Consider the following 13783-nt stretch of genomic DNA (forward strand, 5'->3'; position numbering starts at 1 on the left):
CATGCATAAAAGACCTCAGTCTGTGGAATGATAGGCGCTTTCCTGACGTCCCCAAGCAGGCCATTCCACAAGGGGGTGGGCACAGCAGAGAATGCATGAGTATAGGCAGATGTTAACCTTACCCATTCACATGATGACACCTTCAGAAGGCTTTGTTCAGATCAGTGCAGCTGTTGTGGTGGAGCATAGGCGGAGATGTGGTCCTGCAGATATGCTGGTCCATGGCTATGCTGGGCTTTGTAGGTGATAGCCAGTAGCTTGAATGGAGCCCAGCAACTGATGGTAGCCAATGGAGTAACTGCAGAACTGGTGTAATAAATCTCATTTCTGTCATGACCTCCCTAAGTTGCCCTAGCCAAATGACTCGCTCTTAGCTTCAGTCCTCCATCAGCAACGTTAGGCTTAATGATACAGGCCTAATTTACAGGACCGTCATAAGGATTACAAGATAAAAAGCAGGGGACATCTTATTTTCTCCTGCTCCACGATTTCCTCATTCCTTTCCCTGAAAGCCCCTAATTTTCCTGCTTCTTTCCCTCTTTCCCTCCCCCTGGCACCTCTGTCTGGGAAAACTATGGCTCAGCTGGGTGATGGGGAACCTGCCAGGACTTACAGGGGGCACCTCACTTTCCCCCGTATCTTTCTCCCCAAATTACTTCCTCTTTCCCTGCTCCTGGCAACCTTCATATCCTCCTCTTTCCCTGCTTCCTTCTCTCCTTCTCACTCACCTTATCTGCCTCCACATTTAACCTGTATTTATTATTTATTTACTGCATTTATACCCCACCTTTTTCACAATGAGGTCTACCTCTTCTTCCATTGTATCCTCACAACAATCCAGTGAGGTAGGTTAGGTGGAAATGTATCATTGGCCAAGGTCACCCAGTGAGCTTCCACAGCAGAGTGGTGATTCAAACCTGGGTCTTCCAGATCCTAGTCTGAATCACTAACCACTACACCACTATACCATGCTGACTTTAGTGGTGTGGCTACTGTTGAACAGTAGCAAGCAGCCAGTCCTGGGTGAGTCATGCAAGTTGTGTCTTGTCTGTACAATTGTGCAGGCCCATTGCAAGCAGTCATGGGAAACTGAGTTTTCCCACGACTCTAGGGTACCTCAAAAGCAATACACAATTAATAACTCATTTCAGTGATGAAGATTTTTGGAACCTTGTGGATCCCAAAATGTACCCTTTGTTGAAAAACAGTGCAACAAAGATTAATATGTATTTTGGACCCACTAATATTGCAGAGTCGCTCTTTTCAGTGATGAAACACATCAAATCTAAAAATAGATCAAGGTTGACAGATGACTATTTGGATAACTGCCTGCAAACTGCCACATCATCTTATACCCCAATTATCGAAAGCTTGATGATGATATGCAATTGCAGACCTCACACTAGTCTAGCGAGTTGTGTTTTATACATTGATAATTTGTGATTTCTGTGAGCCAATGTGTGGTTTTATGGCTGGCGCCAGTTCTTCTGGCAGCCATTTTGTGGTTGGCTCTGCCTCTTCTGGCAGCCATTTTCTGGTTGCACCTTCCACCCGTGTCATAATCCCAAATGTGCCCATAGGCTCAAAAAGGTTGGGGACCCCTGGAATAAGGGATAGGTCAATTGATGGCTATTAGCCATTGACAACTGAATGACAGCAGTATGCCTCTGAACACTAATTGCTGGGAGTGGGACAACAAGCAGAGACTTTAGTTTTGTGCTGGTGCTTGTGGGCTTTGTGTAATACGTGGTTAGTCAATGTGGGAAACAGGATGCTAGAATAGATGGACCATTGGTCTGTTAAAGCTGGACTTTACCTTATGAATAGATGCAGCTTGGGAAGATCCAGCAAGTTAAAAAGGGTAAAGGAGCAAACCCCATGCAAACACCGGGTCATTACTGACTCATGAGGTGATGACACATCCCAACGTTTACTAGGCAGACTATGTTGATAGGGTGGTATACCATTGCCTTCCCCAGTCATCTACACTTTACCCCCAGCAAGCTGGGTACTCATTTTACTGACCTCAGAAGGATGGAAGGCTGAGTCAACCTTGAGCCGGCTACCTGAAACCAACTTCCGTCGGGATCTAACTCAGGTCGTGAGCAGAGCTTTTGACTGCAGTACTGCAGCTTACCATTCTGCACCACGGGGATCCTAGCATCCAGCAAGGTCATATTTTTCTTATCTTCTCACTTTTTCTCCAAAATAAAAGATGAATTCAATAGGATGAATCAAAATGAGATTTAAAAAAAAGATCTGTGTAAAGATATTGCTCTCCAGAATATCTTTGTCCTTTCCTATTCACACATTCTCCCTTGGTTGTCACAGCCCGATCACCACAATCCTTCCTGCTTCATTCACTAGTGACAGTTAAAATAGGGAGCAAGACCCAAAAGAATCCTAAAAACTATGACAGAGTGTTGACATAAATCTGATGTGCTGGTGTTAGGTAAAAACACATGTATATTGAAAATCCTCCTGTTCGACGTTCATCCTGCTTTGCTTTTTGAATAAGAGTAATATATGGCAAGGTGGAAGTATTGATTGGAATTTAGAAATACTCTGCTGGATAAATAATTTTACTTTATATCTTATTCCTTATCTGTCTGAAATAAGGTTGTAAAACTATACTGTTTTGCATTTCTTTTTTATTTCTCTATGTTGCCAACCATTCTTTCATTTTTTGTAGCTGGTATTTCCAGTTCATGTGTTTCTTTTATGGCATCATTATGCCATTTTATGTAGTTGATATGCCATTGAGGCAGTGACAGGCATCGATTTGAATGGTAATAATAATCTATCGAATCGTGTTGGCACAGTAAGGAAAAATACGGAACAGGAGTTTTATCTTGAGTGGATATAAACCACGGCAGTCAAGGGGAAGGGGCAGCAGTGTAGCTACTTAGTAGGATCGCCAGCCTCCAGGTGGTTGGTTCGTACGACTGTTGAAATGGTGATTTAGCCAAGCGGGTTTGGTGCTACAGTTAGAGTAGTCCTAGTGTGGTATTTGGATGAGATGAATACTATCTCAATTAAGGCATTGGGGACCAGAAGAAGATGAGAGATAAGAGCATCCATGTGGTCCTAGAGTGGACTGAACCTTTCAAGATGAGGGTTAGGGAATGAGTGTTTAGGCCTATTAGCATTTTAAAAAATCCAGTTCCAGTACAAAAAGAGCACCTGTATGCAAATGAGCATTTAGGCATAACTTGAGTATAACTTTCAGCATATCTTCAAAGCGGCTGTTAAATAATAAACTACGGATAGTTTATTATATATATATATAATGTAGAGCGCATTGCAGTAATCTAATTAATCAATAAATCAGTCAATACCTTTATTGGCATATTGGTTACAATGACAATCATGTAAAATGGCATATAAAAATACAACTAATAAAATTCATTCATGGTAGCTATCGGGTAAGTGCCGCTTAGTTCCTCGAATTCTCATGGCAGCTAAAAGAAACTTTGCTACCTTCTCCATGGTACAAGAGTTCCAGTCAGCCAAAAGAAAAGCCACTTTGTCTTTTGCAAAGAGATATAAGATATCTTTTATCAGCGATTCAATATGGGCTTCCCGTAGAGACTCATAATAGACGCAATGGAGCAGCACATGGGTAATTCACTCTGGTAGGTTCTGCGAACACAGGCAAGTCCGATTGCAGACAGGGATGTTCTTAAATCTGCCCCATGTTCTTGAATCTTGTATTTTAATGTTGTCACCCGCCCTGAGCCCGGCTTTGGCTGGGGAGGGGGGTTATAAATACAATAAATAAATAAATAAACTGCCACCTGCTTATTCAGCAGCAGGCCTGGGTCCAAGAGCACCCCCAGACTATGGACCCATTCCTTCAAGGGGAGTGCAACTCCATCTGGAATGGGGGACACCTTAGTTCCTGGGTAGTGTTGCCAACCTCCAAGTACTAAATAAAAAAATCACCTAGTGCTGTAATGAGAGATTCCAAACAAAAAACAGCACACTCAAATTATTTATCACAAATGCAAAGTTTATAGAAACAAAAACTATATAGAAACACCTAACTAACTAACTTATCTAAGAACATGCAATCAGAATAAGCAAAGTGGTACTGAACAACAAATATATACAAAATATACACATAACAGGCTAATAAAGCCAAAAGTAGTCCCACGTAATATACAAAATCATCATGGTCTTAAGTCAGCTTAAGTCAGCTTAACTTTCCTTATCCAGTGGGACCCACAGCAGGGTTTGTTCAGGACCGCAAAAACGGAATGCAATTCCCAGGTATTATTTTGCGTTTCACCAATTACGGCTTCATCAGCCTGAAATTATGAATTGCATGTATCAAAAATTCTAATAAGGTATAGGATATCTTCACAAAACAATTGTCACGCACATTTATCACACGTTTACAGCCAATGTTAAAACTCCTATAATTATAAATATAAGTATAAAGATTAAAACAGACCTTGCACGTCTCAAAATGATTCACGAAAGCCTGCTGTGGGTCCCACTGGATAAGGAAAGTTACCCTTTTAAGGGACTCTGATACATATATCACTAAGGAAACAGAAGATTTACAACGTACCCGGAAGGTTGTTTAAACCCATTTCCAAGCTGACTTAAGACCGTGATGATTTTGTATATTACGTGGGACAACTTTTGGCTTTATTAGCCTGTTATGTGTATATTTTGTATATATTTGTTGTTCAGTACCACTTTGCTTATTCTGATTGCATGTTCTTAGATAAGTTAGATAGTTAGGTGTTTCTATATAGTTTTTGTTTCTATAAACTTTGCATTTGTGATAAATAATTCGAGTGTGCTGTTTTTTGTTTGGAACCTCCAGGAGATCTCCTGCTGTTACAACTGATCTCCAGCCGATAGAGATCAGTTCCCCTGGAGAAAATGGCCGCTTTGGCCATTGGACTCTGTGGCATTGAAGTCCCTCCCCTCCCCAAACCCTGCCCTTCTCAGACTCCGCCCCAAAAACCTCCTGCCGGTGGTGAAGAGAGACCTGGAAACCCTATTCCCAGGTCAGACTTTCCACTCGCCAGTAGCACTTCCATCTTGTCAGAATTAAGCTTCAGTTTACTAGCTCACATCCAGTCCAAAGCTGCCTCCAGGCACTGGTGCAGAGGTTCTTCAGCCTCCTTGGGATCAATTGGAAGTTCAAGATAGAGATGAGTGTCATCTGCATATCGGCTCAGACTTTGCATGACACCTCAGAGTTACTGCAATTTGACTTGCGTATAAGTCACATTTTTGCTGTGGCATTCGTTTTCTGGCGTTAGTTTCTAGATGCGTCTGGTTTTCTTTTCCCAAAACAGAAGTATCATCAAATGAAGATCCTCTCTTTTGCTATTTAATCCCACTGAAATAAGTAGAAATGATGCGACTGACAATCACAATGTGTCGCTTGCGATTGAGAAAGTTCCCTTGCACTGTTTGTCCTATTTCGTGCCATCTGGAAACATCCAATGTTAGCAAGGAGATAATTAGGAATCATAAAGAACAAAATGGAATTAAATTAATTCCAGCTAAAAGGTATTGAAATATTATTTGGCAACATTGTGAGAGAACATCTGAAGGGCAGGGGACAAATCTTGCAAATGAGAGGCCCGGGAGCAACTTTCTCCGTCAACTTTATGGATTTTTAATTGCATAACAAATTGCGCTCTCTGCCTGCACGCTACACATAGTGGCCCCAATTCAGATGAATATTATTGAAGCATCTAGCATAGAAACCCTAAAATAATACACTACGACATTATTTTAGGTCTTGGCTCATTGTTTTATAACAATATAGGTGCTGACAAAGTATCAGGGAGCAAAAAAGAAAGAAAGAAAAAAGCCCTTATTATTTTACCTAGTATGTGAGAGAAGCCCAGTTGCCTGGGAAACAAGTTATCAGGTATAGTTTGCTTCAGAACAAGTTCAGGGTTACCTGGATTTTCTTCTTCTTATGTCATATGCCTGTACTGTGACCCACACCGGCGTATACAAGCAACCTCTTATAGACCCTGAAACATATACATTGTTTTTCAGCAACATATTTCTTCTGAATCTGTATTTGTTATCTATTTATTTAAAATATTTATACCGCACCACATGTCACCGTGCTCTGCAGCCAGCTGCCACTCTGGCGGACACTATTTATTGACTATGTAAAAGGGAAGCCTCTTTCCCATAAAGGTTTATGCAGATATCTTATTTTGAGGGGTTCTGTTCAGGGGGAAAAACCCAGGAAATGCATGTAAGCGAGTTAGGGTTGCCAACCTCCAGGTGGTGTGTAAATATAAGTTAGCCTGCTATATAGTTAGTTAGCAAATCCCAAAATAGCAGAAAAATAAAGCATTCAATGATATGCAATTAAATATCTTCAGTTAGACATATATATTTTCCAATAATTCTTATTAGTAGTACAAATATTCTCTGATTCTTATATTCTCATATGTGTAGTTGAATCACAAGCATATCAAAATTACAATCACAAAGTCTTTCGCGAGTATCTCGCCCAACTTGCGTCTAGGAGACGTGCAGACAGTCACAGTAGCAATAGATTTCTAGCAGTATAGATGATAATCTCTTCTTGTTACTGTTCTGTTAAGTATGTAGTCTCACTAGTGGCAATATCCAATAATGTAGTGTAGTACAGGGTGCCGGATATTCCCTATTTCGACCACTAAGGGTCTTCATCAGCTGCCACTATTATCAAAAAATTATTATTATGCCATAACTGCTACATCATAATACAGCTGTAAATCGACATCTCTTTTCAGGTCTCTTAAAATTCTATATTATATGCATTTTTTAATTTCATTGTCATTGCTAGATGAAACAGGTCTTATGCATTTTATCTACTATAAAATTAATTTTATACAAACAAGCAAATATTTATTACCAATACGTGAAGTAAAAAATCCAACAATGGGATATATGTTTAAAATTATGTCCTTTAATAATAATTGTAATTCTAAAAATTGCATTTATGCCATTAAATGCTCATGCCAAATTTGTTTGTATAAAATTAATTTTTATAGGAGATTTTAATTTTGTATAACATTAATTTTTATAGGAGTAATTTTGATATGCTTGTGATTCAACAACACATATGAGAATATAAGAATCAGAGAATATTTGTACTAATAATAAGAATTATTGGAAAATATATATGTCTAACTGAAGATATCTAATTGCATATCATTGGTGTACAGATATTTGATGTTTGGAAAAAAGATATTATGAGATTTCTCTGGGGTAAAGAAAGACACAGGATTGCATATAATAATTTAATTGAATTAAAAGATACGGGAGGATTTGGATTACCAGATTTGAAAATGTATTATCAAGCAGCATGCTTCACCTGGATTAAAAATTGGATTCTCTTAGAGAATCCGAAATTATTAGAATTAGAAGGATTTAAGTTGAGATTTGGGTGGCATGCTTACTTGTGGTATGAAAAGGAGAAAGTAAATAAAGAATTTAATTCTCATATTATTAGGAAAAATTTACTACAAATATGGAATAAATATAAGGATGTTTTTGAAAGTAAAACTCCCGGCTGGATTAACCCCATAGAAGCATTTATGAGAAGGGGTGAACACTTAAATTTGGATGGTAATAACTATAGAGAAATGATAGAATATAAAGATGGCATATGGGTATTGAAATCAAGAGAAGAACTCCAGATTAAAGACTGGTTTATGTATTATAAATTAAGAGATGTTTTTAACAAAGATAATAAGTTGGGTTTTAATCAAACCAAATCGAAATTTGAGATTATACTATCCAGGGGCAATAAAGGATTGATAGGTAGGGTTTATAGATTACTTATAGAAATAAATCTAGAACAAGAAAGGATTAAGTTAGTGATGTTGAAATGGATGAGAGATTTAGGTTATAATATAGATTTGGAAACATGGGAAAAGTTATGGAAAAAGGAATTTAAGTTCACCATTTCAAATGAAATAAGAGAGAATTTCTATAAAATGTTTTATAGATGGCATGTAACCCCAGTATTATTAAGTAAAATGAGGAAAGACGATGAAGCTTTATGTTGGAAATGTGGTACGGAAACAGGTACATTTATGCATGTTTGGTGGTTTTGTAAAAAAATAAGGAGGTTTTGGAGACTAGTTCTGAATGAAACTAATAATTTGATTAAATCAAAAATTAAGTGAGATCCCGCCTTTTGTTTATTGGGTATCCCAAAAAGAGATTTAGATAAAGGTGATAGAGTCATATGTCAATATAGTTTTGCTGCAGCAAGAATTACAATTGCTAAAAAATGGAAGCAAACAAGTAAACCTTCAATTAAAGAATGGCGAGAAAAATTATGGATGTATATGCGGATGGCCAAAATTACAGTTTTTTTACATGGTAAAGATATGGAGGAATTTAAATGTACATGGGTAAAGGCCACCGCATATTGGGACAAAGTGGCAAAAACGGATTTTAAAAGTATAGTTAACGAATTATAGTATAATATGATTTTAAATATGATATAATAATAGATATTTTTTTTCTTTTCTGTTATGTCATAACACTCCATCGGAAGTCCAATGGTGAAGGGCACTGTGGTGGGGGGATGGGATTTGAATTCAGGGCACGATGAGACTTATAGAGTGATTTGAATATTGTGTTAGTGGATAAATAGTGCGCTGAACATGTAATTTGTTTTTTTTCTTTTTATGTATATGTATTTTATTTATTTATTTATTTATTTTGTTTTTGTGTTTATTATAAAAATAAAAAAAATATATAAAAAAATAATTGCATATCATTGAATGCTTTATTTTTCTGCTATTTTGGGATTTGCTAACCTCCAGGTGGTGGCTAGAAATCTCCTGCTATTACAACAGATCTCCAGATGACAGGGATCAGTTCCCCTGGAGAAAATGGCCGCTTTGGAAGGTGGGCTCTATGCCCCTCTGTCCATGGAAATTGAAACAATGGGATCTAACCCTATGACACCCCCCTCCCTGTGTGGTCTAAAGTGGCCTTGATGAGTGATCTAACGTTTCACTCCGAGTCATATGTTGAGTGGGTCCTATTCCCTTCCTAAAATTCTTTTACTCTGAATGCATTCTAGAAACTCTTTTCTTATTCTCTCCCCATCAGTACCACCACCAAGGTCTCGCCAAGGTTTTTGAGTTCAGCCGTATTTCAGAATAGCTCAGCATCACCAACGAAAGAGACAGGAATTCCGAGGCCAAGCCAAAATAGAACAAAATGCTTCCAGCTATTTCATTCGGGAAGCTGTAAGCTGTCACTAGAAAGTGTTCTCTATTACAGCTCCCAAGCGCCTGTGAGCTGTCAACTATTTCTTCCCCGAAAATGGTGGAAGTTAAAGCTATTACTTCAGAGTAAAACGGAGTAAGATCAATTGAGAGTTAATCCCAGTTCAATCCCATCAGCTATATGGCACTGACATAGCAACTATGTGATTGGGGTTTCTATATGTTACCAAGGGAGCATGTTAAGCCAAATCTGCACGGCCATATTATAAATATATAACCCTGGCTTACTTACACTAGATCAGTGGTTCATCTAGTCTGCAGATGCTTGAGTACTTGCCAGATGTGCGGATGTTCTGCTTGCCAGTCACAAGAATCCATATATACATTTTGGGCTCTTTGAGAGATCTTTACTGTTTTGCTTTATCCCTCCCCGGGTTCTTTTTTTTCAAAAATCCAAATTTAGATTATTCTTTTATTCTAGCCTGATGTTTGTCTGCCAGTTTATGTGCTCTTACACATAATTCAGTGAAGTCACACTGAATTCAGAACAACATAATTTTGATTAAATGCGCATATGACTAAAAATCAGAAAAGCAATTTGAAGGCAAAGGCTTTACTAAGCAATGGAGGAGCTGTGCTAGCATAATAAATAGGAATAATTCAAACCAAACATACTCCAGTGTCTGTGTTTGTTTTTAACAAATTTGTTCTTTGTTTAGAATCATGCAATCAAATAGTGGCCCAGAAATTGTTAAAAAGTACTCCTCCAACAATCAATTACTCCATGTAATTGTGCTTCATTTCCTGTGTCTGCAGAATAAACAGTTTCCTTCTCTCTCTTGGATGGCTTTTAGAAATGCAAAGGTGGCCTGAATATATTATATGAGTAATCCTTGCACACAAAAACACACTCGTTCAACTTGTTCACGGCCGATTCACACAGGCCTTGGACATGCAGAAGCTCAGGCCTGTGTTGCTGTTGACTCACCCTGCCAAAAGAAGACCTCCAGCCATCTGCACTGTCCTTCCAAGTGCTGAAGATCCATTCCGTTTTTGTAGCCTGACAGGCAGCAAAAACGTGAGCTCTCTGACCCCCTGTTGAGTCATTATATGCAGCTTGCGGCCAGGATTCAGCTTACCAGATCATAAATTGTGCAGGCCTGAAATTAGGGCTGCCAACAACTTGGAGGAAAAAAACACACCATCTTGCCCCGTACATAGGGCTGCCAGGTCTCCTTTCTCCTCCAGCAGGAGGCTATGGGGCTGCGATCAGGATTGCCCACATGCGCGTCACAACCGGAAGTGCCGCCTCGTGAGGGGCCTTTCCCTCTTAGTTTCCCTCTTAGTAAAGCGGCCCTTTACCACTTAAACTAAATTTGTAAGGTTGTAAACCGGAAGTGATGCGCACGTGGTGTGTATGCGCATGCACATTTGCCCGCTGACCCTCAGGTGGTCAGTGGGCAGAGGGGCCAATTGCCAGGGGTTTGCCCGCCACCACCAGGCACCTGGCAACCCTACCCTTACAGTTAGCTTAATGTAGGGTTGCCAGGTCCCTCTTTGCCACTCACGGGATGTTTTTTGGGTGGAGCCTGAGGAGGGTGGGGTTTGGGAAGGGGAGGGACTTCAATGCCATAGAGTCCAATTGCCAAAGCGGCCATTTTTCTCCAGGTGAACTGATCTCTATCGGCTGGAGATCAGTTGTAATAGCAGGAGATCTCCAGCTAGTACCCGGAGGTTGGCAACCCTAGCTTAATGTGCAGCTTAACATTCCATGGCTCAGAGGTACATAGCATCAACTGGTAAATAACATCTTATTAAGCAAGGGGTTGTCACCCCTTTTGAGCCTTTGGAATTCTGGCACAGGGTGGTGGGTGCAACCACAAAATGGCCACCATGGGAGAACTGCAAAATGGCCACCATGGGAGGTAAAGCCACACACACACACACCGTGGAAGCCCAAGTGCAGAGGACAAGTAATATTTTTTAAATACTCTGGTAGAGAGGAGTGAATGAGAGAGAATAAAACCAACACCCTTGTGGCAGCTGCTATCCAAGCAATTTTGTTTTGTATCTGCACAGCCAATCAGGTCTCCAATGTCCAATCAGAAGCCCTGCTGGACATGGGGTTGCCAGGTTCCTCTTTGCCACCAGCAGGAGGTTTTTGGGGTGGAGCCTGAGGAGGGTGGGGTTTGGGGAAGGGAGGGACTTCAATGCCATAGAGTCCAATGGCCAAAGAGACCATTTTCTCCAGGTGAACTGATCTCTATGAGCTGGAGATCAGTAGTAATAGCAGGAGATCTCCCACTACTACCTGGAGGTTGGCAACCCTTTCTGGACAGCAGCCCCCCCCCCCAACCCCAGCCACTTTCTAAAAACACTTGGTGGACTCCAGGAAAGGGCACTACATTGGGGACCCTTGCCATTAAGCCTCTGTTAAAGGTACAGGATATTTTTTTCCTCCAGGTTGTTGGCAGCCCTACAAGGCATTGGGAACTGCAAGGATGATAGCAAAGGCATTTCAGGTGCTGGCAGGCAATGTGCAGGTTTGCCAGGTTTTGTGATCTCACTGTGATAAGGAGATCTGGCAAGCCTAACTCGCACAGAATAGAAAGATGCAAAAGGAAACAAGTGATTCAATATAAAGTGTTCAAAGCAAAAAAAAAAAAAAAAAGCACGCTGCTAACTTCTGCTGGCCTGTTGCTTACTACCCATCTGGCAAATTAAATATCATTTCTGAACACTGGACAACATATGCCCTCCCTCAAGCCATGTAAAAAAAAATGTGTGGCTGAATCCCAAAACAAGCACACAAGGCCTGTGGATCTAATCAAGTCCCTAAGGGCATAACAATCTTTCAAATATTGTATTCTTTATCATCCATTCTTTTTTAAAGGATGAAAAAAACAAAAACCATTGAAATGGCAGATTATGGAGTCCGATGATACCTAGTTAAATATTTCTTACAAGTTTCCAAGGCTGTCTCCTTGGAAACTGGATTTTCAGTTCATCTGCTTATCCCTTTCTTTGGAGCTCAGGTACATAATGCATCAGAGGGATTCATTAACAACCAGAGGATGCTGGTCGACTATGTCAGCTTCTTGTCATTAGTATTCTGCACGGAGCATGGCAGGAAAAAAATGTATATAATTTTCTGCTTGTTCTCCCACTCGTCTCACTGCAGAAGTGAGCTGTTAGCTGATAGGAGCTGCAAGAACGCCGGCCTTTGAACACACACAGGGAGAAAGATGGTGTGTTAAAGAAATAGAAAAGCTGGACAGATGAAGATGGCCTGACTTGTCAGCACTGAATTTGTACATGAGAGGGGAAAACAACCACGACACTTGTGAAATGTTGAACTTTCCCAATGAGGTGACTGAATGTAACCGATTCACAAATCACAGAAAAGCAGAACTGGGGCTGTCGATTCGGTTTGTCCGAACCGAAAAAACAGCCGAATTTCCCCCGATTCGGCGGTTTCTAGTTTGGATGGAACCAAATTCAAAAAAGGCGGGAAAACGACGAGCCGAATTCAGCGAGTTCGGGCAGACTCTGGATAAATCCAGCAAATTCAGGGCTCAGAATCAGCAGCATAACAGTCAGTTAGTAAGCTGCATTCTCCCCCGGCCAATCGGTGGCCAAGCTGGGTCTTCTTCTGGCCAATCAGTCGCAGTCGAGTGCATGAGCCCAGCTGCTGCGCGGCCCGGGGGAGAGAAAGAGTGTGTGAGAGAGAGATCCCTGTGGGGGGGTGCATGTGCACATTTGAGCCTTTCCATGGCTCCGGGGGAGCATTTTTGGAGGTAGACATTCCAAACTTTCAGCATAGCTTAAGGTGACCCTTCTTGCAAGAACCCCCAAGTTTTGTAAAGATTGGATCAGGGGGGCTGAGATATGGGGGCTGGAAGGGGTCCCCCCTCCTAAATGTGCATCTATTCCATTTTACAGCACATTCGCGCCTTTCCACGGCTCCGGGGGGGGGGGCATTTTTGGAGGTAGACGTTCCAAACTTTCAGCATAGCTTGAGGGGGCCATTCTTGCAAGAACCCCCAAGTTTGGTGACGATTAGGGTAGGGGGGCAAGATATGCGGTCCCCCCCATCCATCCACTGGAATGATTGCAAGCAGGCGCAAACGTCTTGGAACGTCTACCTTCAAAAATGCCCCCTGGAGCCATGGAAAGGTGCGAATGTGCTGTAAAATGGAATAGATGCCCATTAAGGAGGGTGGACCCCTTCTGGGCCCCATATCTCCCCCCCCCCCGCCCCAATCGTCACCAAACCTGGGGGTTCTTGCAAGAAGGGTCCTCTCAAGCTACGCTGAAAGTTTGGGACCTCAAACCCCAAAAATGCCCCCCCCCCAGAGCCACGGAAAGGCACAAATGTGTTTTTTATGGCTTTATTTGGCCAATTTTTTTTCCCGAACTCAAATCTCGTACCGGATTCCACAGAACCGAAGCAGGGGAGTTTGGACTTCGGCATTTCCCGGATCAAAATGGGCCAGATTTTGCTGGATTCGAATTTTACCGAATTTGTTTTTTCAACAGCCGTAAGCAGAACA

This window comes from Euleptes europaea, chromosome 9 (genome assembly GCF_029931775.1).
Source record: "Euleptes europaea isolate rEulEur1 chromosome 9, rEulEur1.hap1, whole genome shotgun sequence".
Classification (NCBI taxonomy): Eukaryota; Metazoa; Chordata; class Lepidosauria; order Squamata; family Sphaerodactylidae; genus Euleptes; species Euleptes europaea.